This window comes from Haliaeetus albicilla, chromosome 13 (assembly GCF_947461875.1).
Source record: "Haliaeetus albicilla chromosome 13, bHalAlb1.1, whole genome shotgun sequence".
Classification (NCBI taxonomy): domain Eukaryota; kingdom Metazoa; phylum Chordata; class Aves; order Accipitriformes; family Accipitridae; genus Haliaeetus; species Haliaeetus albicilla.
Window position 1 is genome coordinate 27154022 of NC_091495.1, and position 17364 is coordinate 27171385.

General features: G+C 37.5%; 1 protein-coding gene across 4 annotated transcripts in view; it reads left to right on the top strand.

Moving 5' to 3' along the window:
* SMYD3 (SET and MYND domain containing 3) overlaps positions 1–17364 on the top strand; it is a 430287-nt gene that overhangs the window by 66010 nt on the left and 346913 nt on the right. The window lies entirely within an intron of this gene.

Sequence of the window (17364 nt, forward strand, 5' to 3'; positions counted from 1 at the left end):
TTATCTTAACTCATGCATGTCTCAGTTGTTTTAATAAGCATTTTCTTATGATGTGATTCAAACTCTTAGGTGTTTTTCTTCTGATATAAACAAAAGGAAGAGCCTCTTTTAAAGAAATGCAGTAAAAATGCAATATATGATTTTTTTACGTTTTTTTAATCTGCACAGTTGTGGAATCTCTTTTGCTATGGACAGAAAAAGTAGGAGTAATATGAGCAATTGTGTTGTTTTTCTGTTTTTTTTTTTAAATTGGGGATTAGACTGCTGTGGTGTAAAGTTGCAATTTTCCCTGAAAAAACACGCAGGCTGAAATACACCCAGTCAAAAGGGCTTGTAGATAAAAACCTTATGCACTACCTAGTCTCCACTCAAACTTTTACTGTCTTGTGTTGGCACGGTGGTTTGGAACTTTGTCAGATGCATTTCATGTGAAATACACGAGCTGTGTTAATCTGGTTTAAAGAATTTGTACAGCTGAAGATAAGACTGAGTATCAGAAGGTGATCACTGCCTAACCAGTTTGAATTGAGTCACAGCTTGTAAGAAATTCTTTACAAATGTTGTTGTTTCCTGTGTAATAATAAGCTTAAGATGGAGGCTGGCTGTGGTGGCTTTACAGGAGCAGTGTGATGGTTGCCCAATATATTGGAGCACTCGTGAAGAAAATAAGGAAGCTTTTTAAATTTTTTATGTACATGCATGCACAAGCATCTGCACATATGTGCACCTTCTCTTCTCTCACATGTATTTTACCAAGGTGATGCAAGTGGGCATCAAGGACAGAGTGAAAGTCAGAGTGAAAGTCAAGAGTTCCCAGCTCCATATCCTGTTAACTGGAAGACTAGGAATGCTCCTGTTAATGACAATGTTTGTTCCACTACAGCTTTCCTATCACAAAGATATTTTTAACTCAATGTATTCCCTATGTTGACTGTGAATTTGTCCCTACCCTATTGAATATACTACAAATTACTGGGTTTTTAAGTAGTTGTTGCTTTCCCTGCCCCGCCCCACCCCCCCCCCTTCTGGGAATTCAGCAGCTCTTAGGCCATTAAAGTAGGTCTCATTTCCTTCTTTTGCTCATTTTGCTGAGTCTATGTGATAGTCTGCCCTAGGAAAAAGGAGAGCAAATGACATAGACTTATCATGGGTACAGATACTTCATATCACTAATAATAAAAAGAATTGACAGAAGGGACAGAAGAGTCTGACTGAACAGGTGACTTGGTTGGGAGAAGGGAGCTGTCAACTAAATACACCCATATGCTTTACGTGTGAGTAAAATTAGTATCTCATTCAGAGTTCTGTCAAGCACAATGCTTTTTGGAAAGCTCTGTTGTCGCTCTCTAATTTTCCATGTTGTAGTTTATAGCATTCCCAATTTGGTTGTCATGTGAGTGTGTTATGAAGTACGACATTATATTAAAATATGATTTTAATATGCCCACATCCCTAGTGAGGTAGTAGCAGGCAGTTTCAGCCACTCCCATAGAATGTTTTTTGGAAGATAAGCTGAATGTCAGTGGAAAAAATACTGTTTTTTTTTCCTTAAGCCAAATAGGGATGCTTATTCCCAGCAGGTAAAATATAAGGCTTTGGAACTATAAAGTCTCTGATAAAAGACTTATGTGGTCTCTTCTCTGTAGTGTAACTCTAAAAAAGACCAGCTGTGATGACTTCTCTGTGTGGTCATAGAACAAAGAAATACTACAGATACATGACTTCAAGATGTAATCTTGTTTTCCCAACCTCTTCCAACATTCCTTTCAAGTTCAGTAGGTTCTTATTCTAACATTGAACTTTTTTGGATCAGTTCTTTCATTGCATGCCACAAAAAGATCCCATCAAAGGTCATTTTTTTTCTGTTTGATGCGGGTTCCTCAAGAAGGAAAATAAGCAGCCAGACAAAAGAGAAAAACGGTCCTGCAGCGAGGTGCCTAAATTCCAGACAGTTCTTGGAAAATGTCCAGCCTGATTTAGGTCAAAAGAGCTTCTCGGAAGCTCTTTTAAACAGTCCTCCTCCTCTGCTGGCCACTGCTCTTGTCTTTGTGAAAATTAATTATAGTTTTATTCACTTGCTTGTGACGCTTAATGGGCATAGAGTCCCCTTGAGTGCAAACTTGTGGAAACTTCCTATCGAAAATCAAAGAAAGTTTTGCCATTTCTTTCCATGGGAACAGAATTTCACTCCAATATATTTTTAGTTTGCATAAGATCTGTTGAAAATATCAGCTGTACTAGATGGGGAGGTGTCTCAGAAGGGTAATATACCTTCCTTTTTGAGAGTGTTGCCCTGTTCTTACTAGACAGTTTGCTTTTGTATCAACTGTCCTTTGAGCTGGAGTTGGATTTTTTTCATTCTTGCTATCTGATCACTATTCGGAAGCTCCAGTTTATTTAACATGCCATTTATCAAGGTTGTGACTGTTTTTAAATTCTGATCCTCAGTATTAAACAGAATTATCTGCAGCTAATTACGTGATAAGGCTTTAACTCCACTGAGACGTTTTCTAATGTCAAGATAAATTTTTGACACCATGGTTTTATGGTTTAATGATGTTTCCATAACCTTGAGATAAAATCAGTCCTTGCTTTTTATTCTTCAGCTTTTACTTACATGTGTGAAGAGGTGGCCTGGAATCCTGTGAGACATTTAATGGATGCAGGATAAAGAATTACAATTTTTTGTATACATTTATCTGTCTTTTCATAATAGCAGACAGAACCACATAAACTACTTAAGACATTGAATGAAATCTGTACCTACCATGTTGACTGTAAAACTGTGAGTGACTCCACTGACTGGAATCAGGCCTAAGAAGACTTTTTTTAGATCGAGTATAGACTTGGTGTCTTACATAGGATTGCAACTACTCATACTATGTCAGAATTGACTTTTTGAGCATTTTTAAATTGTCTGAAAACTTTTTTTTTCAATTAATAAGAAAAAGAAGATATTCTGATGTTAGATAAAATGGTAGCCATTTTAAAGATCTCCTAATTTCAGATCCTCATATTTATAAAAATAGTAAGATATATTCAACCTCTGTCATTAAGTAACAGTAAGGTAAAATCCAGTGACATTTAATGAACTCTAACATAATGGACTTCTGGAGCAGTTTAGTAATCTTAAAACAGAATTTTGTTGGAAAAGAAAGGGTTTCTAAATGACGTTTTGGTAAAACACTTGATAACAAACTTTTGAGATTGAAGATTCTTGGGAACCCCATAGAGCAGAGATGATACTTTACTCCTGAAATAGCAATCTCCCTAATTTTTCTGTTGTCCAAAATTTCACTTTCTGAACAGTATCTTAACTGCATGTGGGGTGACAGGGATTAGAGAGAGAATTTTTAGCTTTCTGGAAGTTTTAATCTTTCCTACAGTTCCAATCTTGCCACTTTTTTCTTATGAGCAGATTCTACTTTGAAAGTAGATGTGCTGCTTTCATTCAGTTCACTGGAGAGATCACACACCTGTGTATGTGTGAGCTGAATATGCCTCTTCATGCAGGTGGTCTGCTGCCCACCAAACTCTTCTCAGGTGCTGTCCTACTCTTTCCTTTCAGGTCAGTTTAGAATTGACACAGATCAATGACAGAGTAAAAACAGGTCTAAGTGAGAGTAGAGCTCTAAGTCTAGGATAGGATGAAGAAGAAAGTCAGTATCCATACACATTGGAAATGTGCTTTTTTTTTTATGTCAGATGAATTTTTTTTTCTACGTCTTTTTTTTTTTGAGGTTTGTGAAGTTGAAATTAAAGTGAAGAAGAGATACAAGTTTGATGCTGTATGCTAGTCTCTGTGTACCCACAGACAGTTTTAACTGAAAGACCAGTTGTCCTTTTAGGCTGTTGGTGTAATTGATTTTATTTTTAACTTAAGAAGAAGGGGGCAGCTGTAAAGTGCAGAACTACTTCCCTCAAGAGACAAAGTGCCCTGGTCTCTTTAAAATCCTTTGTTTATTCCTCCTATCAAAGCTTAAATATATTTTGCTTGTTCTTCTAAGTTTTAAGTACGTACTTTTTATTCCACTCAATGCTTCAAAAGTGTTTCTCTTCAACAGGAAGGGTATTAGTACCAATTTAAAAAAATCTTCTTGTTGAAGGGGTTTTGGTATGTATCTGCATAGGCAGAAGAGAACTGGGAGTTGAGCAGTGTCACTTGGCCTTTGTAAAGTCTGAATACTAAGTTATGGTAATGTATTTGGGTATCTTTTTAAGTGCAAGTTGAAGGCAATAGTCTCGCTCTCAATGATGTGACTGGAAAAAGTATGTTTGATCTTCACACTGCTCCCTCAGATCCTATAGGCATCAGATAGCATATGTTTTCTGAGAAGACCTTTGAAGGCAAGATATGTCTGCCTGCTCAAGATATTCTTTAGCAGCACTTTCAGTAGGTTACTCTTACTTAGGATTCACCAGTTAACTTAGTAATCATGTTAGCAGGGAAATGAAAGTGATTTGTTAGGATAAAGTTAAGAGTAAAGTTATGAGCAAGTTAAGAGTCATTAAAGGCATAGAGGCGAAGGTTGCTTTCTGATGCCAGGTTTGCTAATCTCATTAACTCTGGATGCACTTGTTCAGTTTCCCTATGATTATGAGGCCATGAAGTTCTTTTTCTGGAGATGACAAAAGCAAGTGCATGTTTATCCATCATTGCTTTTTGTGTAATTCAAACTGTTGTGGTTTAACCCCAGCCAGCAACTAATCACCACGCAGCTGCTCACTCACTTCCCCCACACCCAGTGGGATGGGGGAGAGATCGGGGGAAAAAAAAAGTAAAACTTGTGGGTTGAGATAAGAACAGTTTAATGTAACATAAAGGAAGAAACTAATACTGATAAAAATAACAATATTAAAATGACAATAATAATAAAAGAATTGGAATGTACAAAACAAGTGATGCACAATGCAATTGCTCACCACTTGCTGATTGATGCCCAGTTAATTCCCAAGCAGCGATTTCCCCCCACCCCCTCACCCCCCACTACCCCCAGGCCGACTCCCCCCAGTTTATATACTAGGCATGACATCCCATGGTATGGAATATTCCTTTGGCCAGTTTGGGTCCGCTGTCTTGGCTGTGTCCCCTCCCAACTTCTTGAGCCCCTCCAGCCTTCTTGCTGGCTGGGCATGAGAAGCTGAAAAATCCTTGACTTAGTCTAAACATTACTTAGCAACAACTGAAAAATACTGAACCCAAAACATAACACTGTACCACCTAACAGAAAGAAAATTAACTCTATCCCAGCTGAAACCAGGGCACAAACCTAATGTACGTTGCTGCTTTGTCTCATGCAAACTTGTGTGTTTATGATAAATTGAAGACTAGGCCAGTACTGACAAATTTATTTTTAGTCCTGGCCCAGGAAACTATTTTGCAAAAACCTTTTCATTTTGATAGTTCTTTTTTCTTATAATTTCCAAAGTCTTGTAATTTCCAGAAATCATTATACCTGAAACAACAATGGTTAAGCCTTGGTGCTCAACATACAATTGTGTTTGTCCATCTTCTTGACTCTTCATTGTTATTTTAGAGTTGGAGGGGTATGTTCCTGCTCATCAAACTATATCAGAACCTTTTTCTCTGAATATTGCCATCTTTAAGTCTATTACATGAGGTTTGTGATCATCTTTTTATCTAAAGTGCTGTTGATTTAGTATTTCTGTTGATAAAGTTTTGTTTCGTGGCAATATGGACATGGCGTGTCCTCTCTCCTGTTCTCTCTGTGTGTAGTTTTAAGCCATTGAAAGCTTCACACTTAAAATTGTTAAGAACTGACTTGTGATCATCAGAAATATTGTGCTCAGTTACTGCGTAAATAATTTCAGGAGAATTTTTCTGTACTCTCTTTCCAGTGTATTCCACAGAAGCATAACAAAACTCATTCTGGTAGACCTTCATATTTGTTTTCGGAGGACATGAAAGATCGCTATCCTAGCATTTATTGTTGATTCTGAGGAGCTGTCTTATCTAGTGAGAGGGGAGTAAGCAAAGATCAGCCTCTGCTTTTGCAGTACATAAAATTGAAGGAAATGGGAAAAGCTAAATTTATTAGGAGAAAACTACACACTGGTTTGTGCAGTATAGCAAACAGCCAAGGTTTATTTGAATATTGGATCTTATTGCTTACATAATTTGACTTCAGCATTTTAAACTCACTTTTTTTTGTCATGATCCAGTAACAGAGGCATTAGAAGGACTCAGGTGTCCGCATAAGCTTCCTGCCAAAACAGCTTGCTTTGGTTTGTTAGAGAGCCTTGCAGAAGCCTGGATGAGCCAGTGTCGGCTAATGGGCAGAGCTGTTTGACCCCTGGAGTTGAGTACAGCACTAGAAAAAGTCCATGATGCAGACTAATTTCCAGCATAACTTTCATTCTGCATCTTAGCTCTTTTGGCAAAGCATAAGAAAAAAAAAGGAGGGGGAAAAAAAAAAAGTCAGCAGATTGTTTTGTAGCAAGGGACGGTAGGGAAGGTCTTGGGACTGTTTAATAATTCATTTACTTGGTCTGGGATTACAGGGTTGTCTGCCTGGTATCCCTTGTTCTCCTGTCAATTCTGCTACTCTTAAAAGAGTAGGATTAAGTAGAAAATCTGAAGCTGACCTTCTTGTTTTTCATTTATCTCTGCCTATGACTTTGGCATGTTTATTAAATGGCAAGTGCTTTTCACTTGCATAGTGCTTCTGAAAAGTCTCAAAAGAACTTGAAGATTTAGCAATGATTCTTTATAGTTTTCTTGTGTAGCAGAATAATATTTCTAAGGAAGAAAATGAAGGCTAATAGAAAATGGTCATATAGCTGTCTTTTCATAAGAGGTCTGTAGGGCAATCAGAACTCAATCACATCTCTCCAACCACACAGTGCAGCAGTCACACTCTGCTGCTTGTTTCCCCAATGTAGCAGTGAGTAAGTGTGAAGGCAATTGGAATAGGAACAGTTGTGAGTAAGAGCCTATGTCTTCGGTTGTATCTTTTTAATATTGCAGAAGTAGTTCTAGAGTGCTGCTAAGATTCTCACTACATTTGGTTAGCTGGGTGTTCATTGTTAAAGTCAAGATTGCAGAGGAAGTGGCAACCACTGTGCATCAGCTTTCGAAGCAATGGTGTAATTAGAAATTAAAGAAAAAGTAGTAAAAATTTTAATAAAATGGGAAGAAATATTGCAGCAGTACTCTAGGTGATAAACAGTCTGAGAAGACTTCTCTCTCTCTACTTCACCAAATGAAAGTTGTGTCTTTACAGGAAGTTATTTTTGTCTAATGTGATTTTTCAGGTTTAGTTATTTCCTGTCTTTTCCCCATTGAATTATAATTTAGAGAGATAATTTTTGATAGCAATTACCTTAATTTTTAGTCGTAATAGTTATCTTCAAGAGCAACAGGATATTGCACCAGACCATGAAACAAGGCTTTAACCATCCTGTATGATTTTAAATGAAAGCAACTTGTTTACAACTAAAATATAAGCTTTTGCTAACAAAGCTTGGTGCAGTGAAAGTAAGACCATAAGATGACAATACTTCAGACTGAGTTTATGATATAATTTGGGTCCCCTATTTTAGTTGTTGTGTAAACCCGTCTGTTTTACAAACTGGCTGTGGTGTAACAAACACCAGGTGTAGAAAACGAGGTAGAGTTCTAAAACAAGGAATGTTTAGGTAGAATTTGTAATAATGTAGTTGTGTGTGGTAGGAAAGAAAGCTTTGTTCTTGGAGGGTGGGGGGTAGGGAAGAGAAAAGACTATGTTTTAAGGAGGTGAATTCAGCCCTGATTGAAAAACATGAGCTTCTAGAAAAGTTACTGCCTGCAGTGGGCCCCGGGCAGGGGAGGGTTGGTAGGGGAGGCAAGTGTGTATAATTCTTGTTCAGTTGGCCCTTTTTCTGTCATGCTAAGTTGGAAGTAATAAGACAACAGAGTCTGGAGAACTAAATAGCAGGGTACTGTAGGCTATTTTGAAACTCTCACTTCCCCCCCGCCCCCCCGGTTTAGGTCTGGAGCTGTGATAGTGCTGTGGAGAACTCAAGACAATCCAGGTGACCAGGGACTTAATTACCATTACTTTGCCTAATGCTCAGAGCATATCCACAAAACACAGTGCTTAAAAGCTAGTGGTCTCTGACATGTGATATACATCAGTCTTTTTTTTTCTGGCACCATTATGGATGTGAACTGGAAACAGTAATGATAAAAAACTTTAGCGGTTGTGGGATTTGGAGTATGTGCACAAAAATGTGTGGGGTGAGGCACCTCCTATGTTTAGGAAAAGCCAGCATGAAACAAGGTCATGGAGATGTTTAGTAAAGATCTGAGTAGTAAATGTAAAACACTTACATCCTCTATCAGCAATTTTAAAAGCCCCTAATTGAGGAGGATAAGCCTGATAACTGCTTGTAATGCTGTTGGCAGCAAGCTGTTCTATCCTTGTCTTTAGGATGACCTGCAGTAGGGTTGCTTAAAGCGTTTTTGCTTGTTTGTTTTGGCTGTGAGCAGAGCTGGAATTCTGTGTGGCAGGATTATTAATCAGCTCTGAGACTTGTTTAACGTGTTTAATAGATGGAAAGGCTAAGAATTTTCCTTCCAGAATGGCATTCGATTAGATTGATAGTCTGTTGAAAAATACTGTGCTCTTTGAATTTAGGGTGGGGAACCAAGTATTTGTGGTGTTACTGTTGACTTGCTGTTATCTCAGCTGCTTCAGAGCCTCTCTGAAAATGAGAGTAACTTTGTCTAGGATATCCTATAGAGCTAAATAGCCGTTATACTCTTAAGTATCTACAGAAGGTGAGGTAACTTCTGTCACGTGTAGGCATTTCAGTGGGCATCAATTAAATTATATCTACCTACATTAAATTTAGTCTTTAAAAGTGTGTTCTCTCCCTATTCCCCATTATATGAGTATATATATTCTTGTTTTGAGAACACTGTAGTTGTGATGTTAAATTTTTTTTGGCATGTCCTGTTTCATTAAAACTACTCTTAAGTTTTTTGTGGAAATAAGATGGAGAAAGAAACAATAGTCATACTGAGTCAGGATCGCAGTCTAATTGATACACTATCCTGTGTTTTGGTATGGGTGAGCAGCAGTCACAAAGTGGTTGTAGCGTTGATATGCTGTGAGCTGGCTTGAGATCACGTAGCTTGTACCTTAGCAACCTGAAGCTGACTGAGTCTAATTTAGGCAGTTTCTTGGCATGGCAGTGGGTATAGCTAGTCCGTAATAGTGGCTGACAGGAGATACTGCAGAGCAAGGTGCAAGAGCTCTGTGATTGACAGGCATGATGATTTGTCATAGCTCTCTTGCTTGCATCTCCCTACACACCTGCCCTGGAAGTTTCCATGCTGTCCTCAGGTAGTTAGATGTTGATTGACAGGCAGAGTCAAATCCAGGAATATTTCCTGTAGGAGCTCATCTAATTTGCCTTAGTGATTTAAATGTTTTTTTTCATACCCACCCCTTTCGTCTTGATTGTGTAAATATTGACTAGATTTTTCATACCTGTAACTGTCAATTAATTGCATTTCTTCTTACAGATCCTTTGAAACTTTCTGTGCTCGTTCTGGCCTTTTTGAAGTTTTAAATGTGTGTGATCAGATGTGTCCCTAATGTCATAGGTACTGCAGTTGATGGATTTGAACATATGTCCCTTTTGAACTTAAAGTAATCGTGGGCTGTTATTAAGGCTTTTATAACCCCTTTTGGAAATTTGGGGGTATTTTTTCTAGTTTAAAATAGAAAAACTACAGGATTGAAGCTCCCTTTCATCTCCCATTTCACAAGAACATTTTTCAATCTGTCAACGAACCTTGTGCTTTGCCTGTACTCACAAGTGTGAAATTAATCTTCTTTCTTCTTCCATTGCTATCAAGGCCAAGGTTTCACTCAACTTTCAGAGGAAACTGGATTGGACACCTGCTCATGATGGATATTTCTATGCATCACGAGATCACTGAAGTCAGAGTTGTCTACACTCATTGTGTAAATAGGCAGGATTTGGCTATGTGTTGCTACTAGTATAGGCAGAAATGGTGAAGTGTCAGCCTACTGGTTTGTCAGTGTTCATTCAGTGTTGAGGGTGAAAAATACTTTACCTATTTGGGCCTCTAACCTGGGAAGATAGTAAAGAAGGGAGGAAGGTGCACAAATTGTTTGCTCTCTGTAACATCAATTTCCTCTGCTATGCAGAAATTATATAGACTAAGTAATGCTGACACATTTCTCATTCTGTAGTCATTTCAGCCTTACTGAATAAGCTTGTACTCAAATTAAAAAATCTATATTTAAAACAGCAACTTGCACTGTGTGCATTTGTGCTGTCTAATGTTTTGAAGAGTCATGTTTGCTTTTATACTTCACAGAGTATGAGGTAAAATTCCATAAACTGGCTGACAGTGAGAAACTCTTGTAACAGCATAGAATCACTTATTTTCCTTTTAAACTTCAACTTTAAAAAAATGTTTTTATGTGATTTTTTTTTTAACTTGAGACAATATCCATCATCCTGGTGATACTTTAAATGGCATGAATCTGAAATGAGTGTCTCTCTAAATGAGAGATTTCACTTCCCTAGATTTTATAATTAATGCTGCATGTGTTGACTGTATTTTCTTGTGTATTAAAAAGTGAAGTATATTTATAGTTTTATAAAAAGTTATGTATTGGCTGAAGAAGCAGCTTGTCTTGAGAATAGAATGATAGTGTTGGATTTTTTTATAGTGGATTTGGACCAATGACAGATGTTAAGTCCAACAGCATTTACTGTCTTAATTATACGAGATCATTATGTTTCTTGTTCCATAGCAATTTTTTTTTCATTAAACTAACTTTTAAGACATATCAGACAGTCAGCTAATAATTTTTGATGTGTGTTCCAGTTCATTTGACTGAAAAGCCACAATGCTGAAAACAAGCTGCAGTGGAAAGCTTAGTGTAGCATTTCACCAGTTTGCCCCCATTCTGTCAGTTTGCCAGCAATGACTCTCAGGACCAAAATCTGTACCATTACCTGGATGACGTTACTAGGCTGACTCCACAGCTGACTGATGGCAGGAATGACCAAGAGAAGAATTCAGCTTTTTTTCTCAATATCCTTGTACCTGTTAGTTAAAACAGGAATAAGTGTATTTAACCATCTCCTGTAAAAAGAATATACTTGAGATGAATTAACAGTGGCTGCTGAGAATTACAGCAAGATTTGTACCATCATCTTCAGCATGCATGACCCACAAGGTATAAAAAATAGAAGCAATTTGGGGTAATTGTGTTAACTGTAATTTTGAAAAATATGTTTTCCTGGTTAACTCTAAACTGTACACAGTTCTCGAAGGCTTATTGACTTAATGAAGCCGTTAATGGATATGCTTCCTATCTTTTATTTATTTAACTGTCCTTGTAATATCTTGTCATGGCACAAAATTAGAGAATATAAGAATCTGGAAACAAAAAGTACTTTGTGCAACATTAATGGTTCTTATTTGCAAAACTTGCATCTTCTTGGAAGCAGCTGAATTTAGGTAGATTTGCTGATGTCTCACAATGGCCTCTGCTGCTGCAGGTGAATCATAATGAATCATAGTGCATGTTCTTGTGTCAGAAAGACAAAAGCAAATCTGTATGTGGGTATGAGACCAGAGAGATAATGTATCTCCATAACCACACAAATTGTGTAAGTATAGAGAAACCCTGCCAAATAACTAGAGATGTGTCTGGTAGCTTGTGTATTCTGGAAGAAACTGTGATCTATTGGTATGGCTCTGCTGGGAGGGTGAATTGAAAGAGCTGGGAGTATCCAGAGCTGTGAAGAATATGTTTTCAGTGAGAGATTTTTGACCATGAAGTAGCCTACTGTTTGGGAGAAGAGTAAGCATGTGCACATGTGCTTTCCAAGCATGTTGCTGCCAGGTATATTTCTTTGAAAGTCTTTATCTGCTGATCAAGGAATTGCACCACAAACAACAAAATGGATATAAATTATGCTGGCAAACCTGCTCATGATACATACAAACCAACCAACCAACCCAATTTAGTAGGTCCACAGTTGTATGATTTCTAGTAACTCTTTTTACTACTATCTAAATGCTGTAGATTCACAAGAAATTATATTTGCAAATTCAGTTTTCTCGTCACTCCATTTCTAGATGAGAGGGATGAGGGAAATGGGGAACCTCATGAGAAAGACATAGAAAGAAAAAAAACCAAGCCTGGTTATTAGGGGAGAACATGGTGTTTTCCAGTTAATTTTGAGACAACATTTGAGCACCATTTGCTGCCAGAGCATCTCTTGATTGTTTGGGATGAGAATACAGATACTTGTAGAAATTTAAGTGAATGTGCCTAAGTGTGAGAAATGGAGCTGATGAGGGGAGAGTGGGCTGGTGGGTTTCCTACTCATTTGTGTAGCTCATCATATTTTGTTAGTTACTTTACTAGCATTAACCTGTATACATACAGGGAAGTGGGAAGTTGTGAATATTTGTCGCAATATGCTTTTAATCACTCTGTCTTGCTGATACACACTTGACTGGAGTTTTATTGTCAGTGTGCAGTTGGAGGAGGATTTCCCTGGACTACACTTTTGCATGTAGTGTGGAGGGGAGAGATGGTGCATAGGCAGAAATAAGATGCAGCTTGTTGCACCAGGCTTGTTGGATCGAGCAAGCATATAATAACAGTAATTTGTATTTATCTACTGCCTTCTCCTGAACTGTTTAACTCCACAGTTCTCACAGTCAGCTTTCCAAGGTGTGAAGGTAGGAGTGTGTCACATTTGGTCTTTCTGTGGCAATTGATATTTAGTTCAACTAGGATTAAGTGAGGAATGCTTGATTCTCTGATGCTAATTCTGTAATTAGTATTGTTAGTGATTAGAAATCTCCTTGGGTCTCATTTAATGATTTATTGTCATGTAGTAATATGAAATAAGGTGTGTAGCTGCAGTTTGGCAAGTTTTCTCCTGGTGTCTAATCTTCTCAGTGGGTATTTGTTGTACATCTCCTACCATTTCAGTAGGGAGATGCTAATTATCTTAGATCTTTATGGCAGAAAAAGGAACAACTCTTTTAGACCACTAAAATTTTCTCCATCCACCTTAATCTGTCACTACAATGCTACTAACAAAAATACTCATCACTCAGTAAATGAGAAGCCCTGAGTATATGAATATGTCTGCCACTATTTAGAATCAAAATTGCACAGAGCATTTGGAGGACATTCAAGAGGGAGAGCAAGTGGCTGTTCTAGCTCATGCGAGCAAATGACGTTGATTAAATTCATGTTGCTACCGAAATCCGGAATAAAAGTCCTTAACACCAATGTGAAGTTAAGAAGCAGGCACTTCATTTATTGCAGCGTTGGGGACACAGGGGATCGCTCCTCCAAAGGCGTGTCCAACTTAGTATCAAAATCCATCAGTTTTTATAGACTTTTTCTGTCAGGTCATTGTTACATAAGCTCTTTACGTAAAAATGTGCACTATGCTCATTCTTAAATTTAACCTTTATAATGATTGGTCCTTTGATTATATAACCTTATCAATATTCTTATTTAAAAACAATCATTGCAAAACCAATCAAAACAATCAAACAAACACTTAGCTCTACTGATTAGAATCTTCAATACTCAAATCAAGATGGGAAAGGTAAGGGGGTTTCCAAGCAGCAAACTGGTGTCCATGATGGTTTCCTTAGTTTCTTGAAACAAAACATAGAAAGACCAGTAACTTCCTGGTGAGGTTTCTATGGTTAGCTCTTTCAAACTTTAACAATATTAAGGTTCCTATAGTCACACATAACACAGTTCCTAAAGTTTCTATGGCTACATTTCAAACTTAACAATCCTATACATTATGGTTCACAATTTTACTTCTTAATCAAACCTAACTCTTCTATGTGATTAAATTTTGATTTCTTTTCCAGAATATTTGCAACAATGTAATGATAAATAGTGGAATTTAGAATAATGAGGCACAATGGCTTTGATTTATTGTTCCAAGTAAAACTGAGTTCTCAGAAAAAAAAGATAGAATAAAAGATCTGACTATGGGATTCTACAAAGTTCATTTGGTCTTTCTAAAAATTGTAACTAGCTTTGTTTAAATAGTCAACTTTGCTCTTCTTGCAGTAACACTGATTTTATAATTAAGTCTAAATGGAAAGAAAACCAGTATATTTTTATATCCAAAATGCCTGAAAGATTTTTAAAGCTCCAAGATAATTTTGCATAGTGATGTTTATCTACCATTCTAGCCCAGATTGCAGATTAGGTTGCAATTCCAGTTGATTTACTTTCTCTGAATTTTGAGAGGTAGGGGTGATTTCTGCAACTTCTGCTCTTGCCCATGCATTCAAAAATTTTGCTCTAGGAAGATTGGCTTTGGCAGACTGGATTGTATCAGTACAGGCTTTCTCCTCCTCAGGATTGAGTGTAGCCTTTTCTTGACAATAAGCAAGCAACAGGGGCTGCCGCCAACGGTAATGCGCTATGTGCCTCTTCAGAAGGTCTCCAAACACCAAAAAATAGGGTTCAGAATCTGATGTCCCTGAGGTGGGCCCACAAGTCTCATGTGCCAGTGCATGCTGTTCTGCCATCTGCTTCATGCTTCACCACTGAGGCTCATTCGTTTCCTGCATTTACAGTGTAATATTAATCTTCTCATACCCCTTGTGCTAGATACAGACACGGTTAGGGACCCCACTGATGCCTCCTGTGGGGGCACCTGGAAGAGGTGCTGCTCTGCAGCTGGACGGCTGTCCTGTTCAAAGACACAACCTCCAGCTGCATCTGGGCTCCAGGGACCTTGCCCTGCTGTGTGCTTCCATGTGCCAAGGCACTAGCATGTCCCAGGACTGCATGCCTAGGCACGTATGTGCTGTTTGACTTGGGTATCCATTCCCACCATGTGGCCTTATGTTGAACCTTGCGTGTTGAGATTCCAGGAACTTGAGATTCAGTCATCAGGAGTCCCATCATTGGTTTCATGGGATCAAGGACAAGATCTGAATGTACTCATTACTGCTTAGGAACAAATGGGGAACTAAACTCGAATTTTTCCAACCCTGTTTTCTTGCCAGACGCTGCCTGCCTCCTCTCACATGTTATTTTTTTTTTGGTAAGTCAGTCTACCTCCCCATACCCACCTTAGCTCTTCTGTGTTCTGGGAGATGTTATATTTGAATTATGTTCGGTGCAGTGCAAGTATGTTCACTGTGAGATGTACACTGTAGAATAATTGTTAATGCTAGCAGTGTTGTGCATACTGTTTTGCTGTAGGTTAGGATGAAATAATTAGCACTGCTATTATTATAGTGTTACTGATTAATCTTACACTGTAGTTTTATGCTATCAAAAGCTTTCAATAACCACTGTTTCACATGTGTAACTGGAACGTGTTGTTATGCAAAAGAAAGGTAAGTGAAATCAGGACTGCTTGGGGTTTTTACCTTTAGCCTTAAAATTATGTAGGATGCATTTCCTAGGTAAAACGAAACTGGAATCTTATAGATCACACAGGACTTCTGTACGTGTGGGTTATACAGAAGAGTATACATGAACCTGTGAACTTTGAATCCCTAAGAGAAGACCTTTCTAACTGTCATGAAGCTTGATCTTATGCCAGAACACTCTGAAATCACTTCGAAAATATTATTGATGTGTTCATTGTAAGTTAGGGCACCCAGCATCTTACAGAAGTGCTAGTATACTTTGGAAGTTAGGATGAAAACTACTTTAAAAAGTATCTCCCATGAAAATACTCTTGCTATCTGGTGCTTCCATATGGCTGTGACAAATGTTTCTGCTCTTTTTTTTCTTTTTTTTTTTTTTTTTTTTTCCCCAAACTGTGAGGGAACCTGTAATTAAAATATAGAAAGATGCACTGGAAAATGAATTCTGTCTTTACTTTCAGAATGACACTGGATTTCCTTGCTAAGGGGATAATTTTATTTGTAGAAAAGGCAGACGTGCTTGGAAATCCAGAAGGCTGCTCTGATACTCTCTTGAGACATCTGCCCTTGATTAGCTGTTTGAATCAGTGCTGTTATGTGTTCGTGTCTTGTTGCCAAGGAAGCTATCATTGATAGTTTCTTTTGAGAAAGAAAAAGCAGCAAAAGAAAATGTGCTCATTTACTGCTTCATTCTGAGGTTGAAATATCGCCCAAATTAACTCTTATGGATTTCCTTTTTTGAGTGATTTGTGGTTCTGTGACTGAATAATTGGGAAATAATTTTGAAGACTTTTATGCAAAAACATAAAGGATAGAAAATACATGGTTTAAAAAAGTTGAGCTAGGGTTCACCCATGTATAACTATCATGTGATATAAAAGACACCCTGTAAACAGAATTTAGTTATGCAGTTATTTGTATTAATGGACTTTACCCATGAAAAATTATTTCAGATGTATTTGTAGTAGTTGGTAAGTTAAAAGAAGCAATTACCTCTTATGTCTTCTAATGTGAGACAAAATCCTTGCCTGATAGCTTGCATTTTAAGCTTCAATAGTTGTTACCAAAAGCCTACTTGTCTAAGCTAAATAGCTTTTGGGTCACACCAAAATACTTGAAATGAAATTCTTTTAATAAATGAGTGCTTTTTGGGATTTCTGGAACTCACTTGAATATAAGGATCTTGCAATGCCTAAGCTGAAAACATTGTTGGAATTAAATAGAAAAAGTATTTGTTTTTTACTTATTTCCTGGCAAATGGAGAGTTGAAATTTTAATAACTCAATGGCAGTGAAATAAATAATTAAGCTTTTAAAAGTAATTTTTATAATTTTCCAGCAGTTCTGTCTTATACACATATAGAATCAAGGCTAGGATGATGATACTGATATTCTTTCAGTGGTAGGTTTATTGCAGAAGAATTCCAAAGGACTTTAAATGGATGTGTGTTTCAGCTGAAACACACCATCTTCTTCACGGAAGAGAAAGAGGGCCATTGTGATACTTAAAACTTCATAAACAGCTTTAGTATTGCTGCTCTTATTGAAAAGATCTGGCTCTCTCCTTGAACCTAAATTACTTTCTTTTGGGTCTGTCTGAATGCAGCCTGGTAATACCACACTTACTGAAATGCATCTTGTGGGAATTACTGGCTGCAGGAAAGCATTGTTGCAAGCAGAACAGATCTATAGGCAGGAGTATCTCCTACAGGCTAGAAAGGATTGAAAAGAGCAGAAGAGGCGATCCAAAGGTTATTTGAGCAAGGTTAAAAAAGGGAACTTTTTATATGGTTCAAAATAAATAAAATAAATGCTGTAGTGAAATGTCATCTTTATTTTCTCTTCTTGCAGTGTTACTGGATTACCAGAAAATCCATCATAGAAATAATATTAGTATTACTTGTAACTGCTTTCTACTCTTTGGGT